The sequence below is a fragment of the Juglans microcarpa x Juglans regia genome, chromosome 4D (assembly GCF_004785595.1).
Source record: "Juglans microcarpa x Juglans regia isolate MS1-56 chromosome 4D, Jm3101_v1.0, whole genome shotgun sequence".
NCBI classification, from domain to species: Eukaryota; Viridiplantae; Streptophyta; class Magnoliopsida; order Fagales; family Juglandaceae; genus Juglans; species Juglans microcarpa x Juglans regia.
Window position 1 is genome coordinate 20,271,739 of NC_054600.1, and position 6,480 is coordinate 20,278,218.

Genomic DNA, 6,480 nt, shown 5'->3' on the forward strand with positions numbered 1-6,480 from the left:
TCTCATAATTTGGAGAAGAGCCATAAAGAAGTTCAAAAGGTGACTTACCTCCAAGAAGCGGTGTGGGCAACCGATTTATGATGTAAGCTGCAGTGCTGAAGGCGTCAACCCAGAAGTGAGGGGAAAGGTGAGAGTGAAATAGAAGAGCCAAACCCGTCTCTGTCATATGGCGATGTTTTCTTTCAGCGCGACCATTTTGGGCAGGTGTATATGGACACGAGAGTTGATGGTGGATGCCAGAGTTACGTAGGTGAGCTTTGAAACAGTTGCTAGTAAATTCGGCACCACCATCGCTTTGGAAGACCTTGATACGAGCGGAATGTTGATTTTTCACAAATTTTTGAAATTGAGTGAAAATATCCAAAAAATCAGATTTAAATTTTAAAGGATAGAGCCAAGTAAATCGGGAATAATCATCAATGAAAAGAACATAGTAGGCAAAACCCAAAGTGGATTTGACGGGAGAGGGACCCCAGATGTCGCAATGAATAAGATCTAACACATGAGACGATCGATGTTCATTTCGAGAATAAGGCAAACGATGATTTTTCGCAAGTTGACATGTACTACACAAAGTGGGAGATGGCAATAAAGACGTAAGATAGAGATGCCCTTTTTTATTTAAAAAAGAAATGGTAGAATGGTTCACATGTCCAAGGTGAGCATGCCATAAATCATAAGAAGCATGGAGAGATTTATTTTTAAGGACAGAAATAAAGGCAGAATTGCTGCGCTCCAGCACATATAGACCTGCATCTCTTTTACCGGTCGCCACCACCCTTCCTGTTTGGCGATTCTGGACAGTAAAAAAATTATTAGTAAATGTAACGGAGAGAGGAAAATCAGACGTTAATTTACTAATTGAAAGAAGATTTTTAGTAAGATGAGGGACAGCTAATACATCTAATAAATGAATATTTGGAACATGAGAAGGAGTACCAGTGTGGGTAATGGGTAGAGATGCACCGTTTCCAACAATCACAGAGTCCTTACCCGTGTAATTAGTGTACTGATCCAAAGTAGATGGATCAGTGGTCATATGGGCCGAAGCCCCAGTGTCCAAATACCAGTCAGATGCTTCGGGTCCAGAGAGAGAACAAGAGGTGCTGAAGGCTTCGGCAAGGTGAGCAGAGGAATCATTTCTTGCATACCGTTGATTGCATCGATCAGCATAGTGACCCTCTGTGCGGCAAATTTGACAGCGAGGGGGGCGACGTCCCTGTCCAGAGGTGAAGCGCCCGCAGTTGGAAGAGTTGCTGCCAGGGTTTCTGGAACGACCCCGCTGGTTGCTTCGGTTGGAAGAGGGGAGACCATGGTGATTTTGCCGGCCACGGTTGGTGGCGGTGAAAGCCGTAGCAGTTGTGGCAGAGGGCTCAAGGGACCGCTGGAATATCTCAAAGCTTTCGGCTTTAGAGACCAGATCTGCAAAACAGGGGAGCGAGGTGAGAGCCATCTGCGCGGTGGAGAAACTGGAGAAATCGGAGCCGAGGCCGCGGAGGAACCAGTGGACTTTGTCGGTGTCGTCGACGGGCCGTCCGATTGCATGAAGCTGGTCACATAGGGCCTTGAAGGCACGGGCGTATTCTGCAACTGGTTTGGAGCCGCGTTTCATCAACTGTAAATCGTCCTTGAGACGTAATTCGCGGGCCTTCAAGCGATGGCTAAAAGTGTTCTCCAAAGTGAGCCAGACATCACGTGCAGTAGAGAGGCCAACAACCTCAGCCATGGCTTCCTCGGTGAGGGAGGAAAGTAAGAGGCTGAGTAAACGTTGGTCTGCAATTTTCCACGCCAAGTGTTTGTTGTTAGGCGTGTTAGAGTTGGCAGGTTCAAAACGGGGTGGCGGCACAAGGGTTCCATCGACATGGCCCAACAATTCTTGACTCTCAAGAAGAGGAAGGAGTTGGCTTTTCCATAGAAGGTAGTTTGAGGAAGAAAGCTTGATGGTGATCATGTGAATTAAGGTATTGAAAGGAAGAAGATTGGAAGAGGAATCGGAAGCCATGGAGAAAAAAAAGGAACGATGGCTGTTAAACCAAAGAGGCTCGTGATACCATGAGAGGGTTTGATGAAAACCACCACACTTGTGAAGTGGTGAGTATATTCTATTTATAACCATTTACAGTATACAAAGCATAAAGACTGATTACAACATATATGGTAAGTAGGAGTAAATTGATACAATGAAATATTCCTAGAATTAAGCCTAGAATTAAAGGTCAAACATGTCACATATGGTAAGCATATACTAAGCCTTAGAGTAAGGCTAAGTATCCTCAACAACATGTACTTTCATTAATCATCAAAAACTTCCCTTAAACATGGTGGTGATGCCAAAGTTCCCAGCATCACCGCCATGAACTCAAGGAATAACAAGCATCCTAGCGCCACCCGCTTAACGCCTCAACAACGCGACGACCTCCTGTTGGAAGTAATTAACTAACTGGGTTCTCTCAACAAGAAGGTCGATGTCGTCTGGAACCATGTGTTTGATAAACAAAAGGGATCAGGTAAGAACAAGCAAGAGGACACACCAGAGAACGGGGGACCAAAACTACATCTCGAAGGCGATGGAAATAGCGAAGACCAACACACATACCACCTTTCACTCCCTTCCAGGGATCTCGGTGGATGCCACGAGCGTATAATGGTGAGAACACCTTCACAACCCGTATGGAGTCCTTCATGAATCGTATGGAATTTCCTGAGAATCACCACGATGAGGCCATGCGACAAATTAGAGTGGAGGTATCCGATTTCCATAAAAAGCTAGACCCTTATGCTTTCTAGGACTGGATTACCGCCTTAGAAGACTATTTCAATGACCGCAAAGTGCATTTTGTGAGAATGAAGTTAAAGGGGCAAGCAAGAGTTTGGTGGTAAAGTGTTGAGGAACAGCTGCACAGGCTCCACCAACCTCCTATTACGGATTGGGAATAGATGAAATTAAAACTGTAAGAGAAGTACTTACCGATCGACTATGAGGAGATGCTATTTGAAGAACTATTACTATTAAGACAAGGATCGGCCTTAGTAGATGATTATACCAACAAATTCCATGAACTCAACATCCGCAGTCGAGTATCCGAAACGGAATGACAATCAATCACACACTATAAAGCAAACCTATGAGACGACATTCGAAAGGACCTACTTACCGTTCGTTTAACGAGCATTGAAGAGGCTTATCAGCTGGCACTCTGCCTGGAGCAACAATACGGAGTTTCACCACTCCGAAGTCCATGTCCAATTGGACAACTTCTACACAGAAAAGTAACCCAACCCAGAAGGGCCAAGTTTCATCAAATGATCGCACCTGGCACAAAACTCCAACGACACCAGAACAGGGAATCTCAAAGCATGATGTTGGCAAGAGCAAGCTTAAGGAATGCTACAAATGTGGGGGATGTGGACACTTCGTAGTAGTATGCCCCGCAAAAGAACAGAGGCTGACCGTGGCATGCGAGAACCAACTCAAGATGGTAGAGGAGAAAGAAATATCGGATACCGATGAGGACCCTGAAGCCACGGGGCCTGGAGAAATACTAGAAGGATCTAAACTGCTTGTTTGTGTGATCTGCCGAGTATTGACAGGACAGAAAAAGGAAGAACCGGGTGGCAATGATTGGTTACGCAATAACATATTTCATACTCGAGTGGAACATCAAGGGAAGTCTCTAAACCTTATTATTGACAACGAAAGCAGAATGAACATGATTTCCCCCAAGAAGTCATACAAAATCTCAAACTTCTAGTGGAGAAACATCCGCAACCATACAAATTAAGTTGGTCAATGACACCTCAATTCCAGTGAGACAACAATATCTGATCACCTTTTCCCTCAGAAAACACTATATTGATACCCTACATTGCAACGTGATCCCGATGAGAGCCTGCCACTTGTTATTGGGGCGCCCATGGCTATACTACCAATGAGTCAAGTATGATGGCTATAAGAACTCGTATTCATTTTTGTTTGGTGGCAGGAAGGTGGTCCTAAAACCTATGAAGATCCACGACTTTGACTATCCCTCTGGTGAAGACTGAATACTAGCACTGTGGGGGGTTCACTCAAGCAAGGCAAGATCGTGGTATTATTTTTGCATTGATTGCCAAAGTAGCTAGCCCACCACCAACGACGGAAACACTACCACCAGAAATCATAGGGCTTTTGGAGGAGTTTTCGGATATCGCCCCAGACGAACTGCCTTAGACACTACTGCCCATGCAGGACATACAACATGCGGTAGATTTGATTCCAGGGGCAACCTTGCCCAACTTGCCAGCATATCGGATGAGCCCAGCCGAGCACAAAAAGCTGCAACAATAGGTTCAAAGTTTACTTGACAAAGGATTTATTCGCGAGAGTCTCAACCCTTGTGCAGTACCCGCTCTACTTACACCCAAGAAGGACGGCAGCTAGCACATGTTCGTAGACAGCCAAGCTATCAATAAAATCACGATAAAATATCGCTTCCCAATTTCTCGTTTGGATAATATGCTAGACGTGTTGCATGGTGATATTTTCTAAGATCGACTTGCGGAGTGGTTACCATCAAATCTGACTACGTCCTGGCGATGTGTGAAAAACTGCCTTCAAGACAAAGGAGGGACTTATTGAGTGGCTGGTGATACCATTCGGATAGACGAACACCCCCAGTACATTCTTGAGTGTGATGACATAGATTATGCAACCCTTTATAAACAAGTTTGTCGTAGTCTATTTCGACAACATCCTTGTGTATAGCCATGATTATCTTACGCACTCAAACCACCTCTATCAAGTCTTACAAGTCCTCCGCTTCGAAAGTTTTTCCATACACCTAAAGAAGTGCACCTTCGCAAAGAATTATGTAGTGTTTCGCAAATTTTTCAGGATTGGCCCACTCCCTTAAGAAAAAATACAGCGCTGGCCCCAAACGTGGAATTATATATACAACGTTGCAATAAAGATCCTCTCCCCAACATGTTGAATTCACCCTTATCAATGGATTCCTTTTTTTTTTTGGCAACCTGTTGTGTCTACTTTATACAAGTATGCGAGCTTTTGTTATCCGCGAGCTACACTCAGGAGGAATTGCAGGCCATTTTGGCAGTGACAAAACCATCCAGCTTGTTGAAGACAAGTTCTGGTGGCCAAGCCTCAAACGGGATGTCCAGCAAGTTGTGCAACGCTGTAGAATATGCCAACTATCCAAGGGACAGAGGCAAAACACGGGGTTGTACACCCGTCTAACTGTACCAGATCAACCATGGGAGGATCTCGGCATGGACTTCATACTTGGTCTTCCGCGCACCATCCGGGGACATGACTATATTTTTGTGGTGGTAGACCATTTCTCTAAAATGGCTCATTTCCTCCCTTGCAGCCGAACATATGATGCTTCATGAGTTGCTACTATATTTTTCTCCGAAGTGGTCCGGTTGCATGGCATACCCAAAAATATCACATCCGTGATGTTAAGTTCGTTAGTTATTTCTGGAAAACACTATGGGCAAAGACGAGAACCAAACTTCAATTCTCTAGTGCATTTCACCCACAGACCGATTGGCAAACGGAGGCCGTCAACAGGACTCTGGGCAACTTATTGCACTACCTTGTTGCAGATCATGGTGCCACTTGGGGTCTCCTCCTTCTGCATGCTGAATTTGCTTATAACAACTCAATTAATCGCAGCACAGGTCACTCACCTTTTGAAGTGGTCACAGGGCTTAAGCTGAGAGCGTCGTTGGATCTTGTCCCATTACCTTTACCTCCTAGACTCAGTGAAGGGGCTACTGATTTCTGTAAGCATTTACAAGAAGTCCATCAGGAAGTGCATGATCGTATAACCCGCAGCAACGTAAAATATAAACAACACACTGATGGTCGTCGTAGGCATGTCGAGTTTCAACATGGAGACTTCGTTCTTACAAACATTCAACTTGAGAGATTTCCTCAAGGTGCAATGACCAAGCTACATTCCTGCAGGGTTGGACCTTTCAAGGTGCTTCGAGCTCCCCGTGGACATACAATTTAGTCCCATTTTCAATGTGGAAGACTTGACCCCTTACCAAAGAGATGATTCCACACTAGGGAAGAAACCACCCCCGCTACGCTATCCAAGAATTGCAAACCACGAGAGACCATTGAAGCCATTTTAGATGATCAGGTAGTGTCCACAAGGTGTGTAGGGTATGAGAAATTTCTTGTCAAATGGAAAAATAGACCGTTGTCCGATTGTTGTTGGTTAAAGATAGAGGAATTTCAACACCTTGCACCTTATTTGTACGAGTTTTATCAGTCTCAACATCCGTCGGAGTCGGAGCTTTTTGGAGGCGGAGAGAATCGACGGAGTCCAAGTGCAATAAGAACTCAACGGCACCAAATAGATAATCTTTAGCAATAGTAGTTATCAATAAGGCTAAATCAGTAGATATTTAGAATTTGTTCAATAAGGGATGGATGCCCGTCTCATTGTTATTGTAATTTAGTTTTAATCT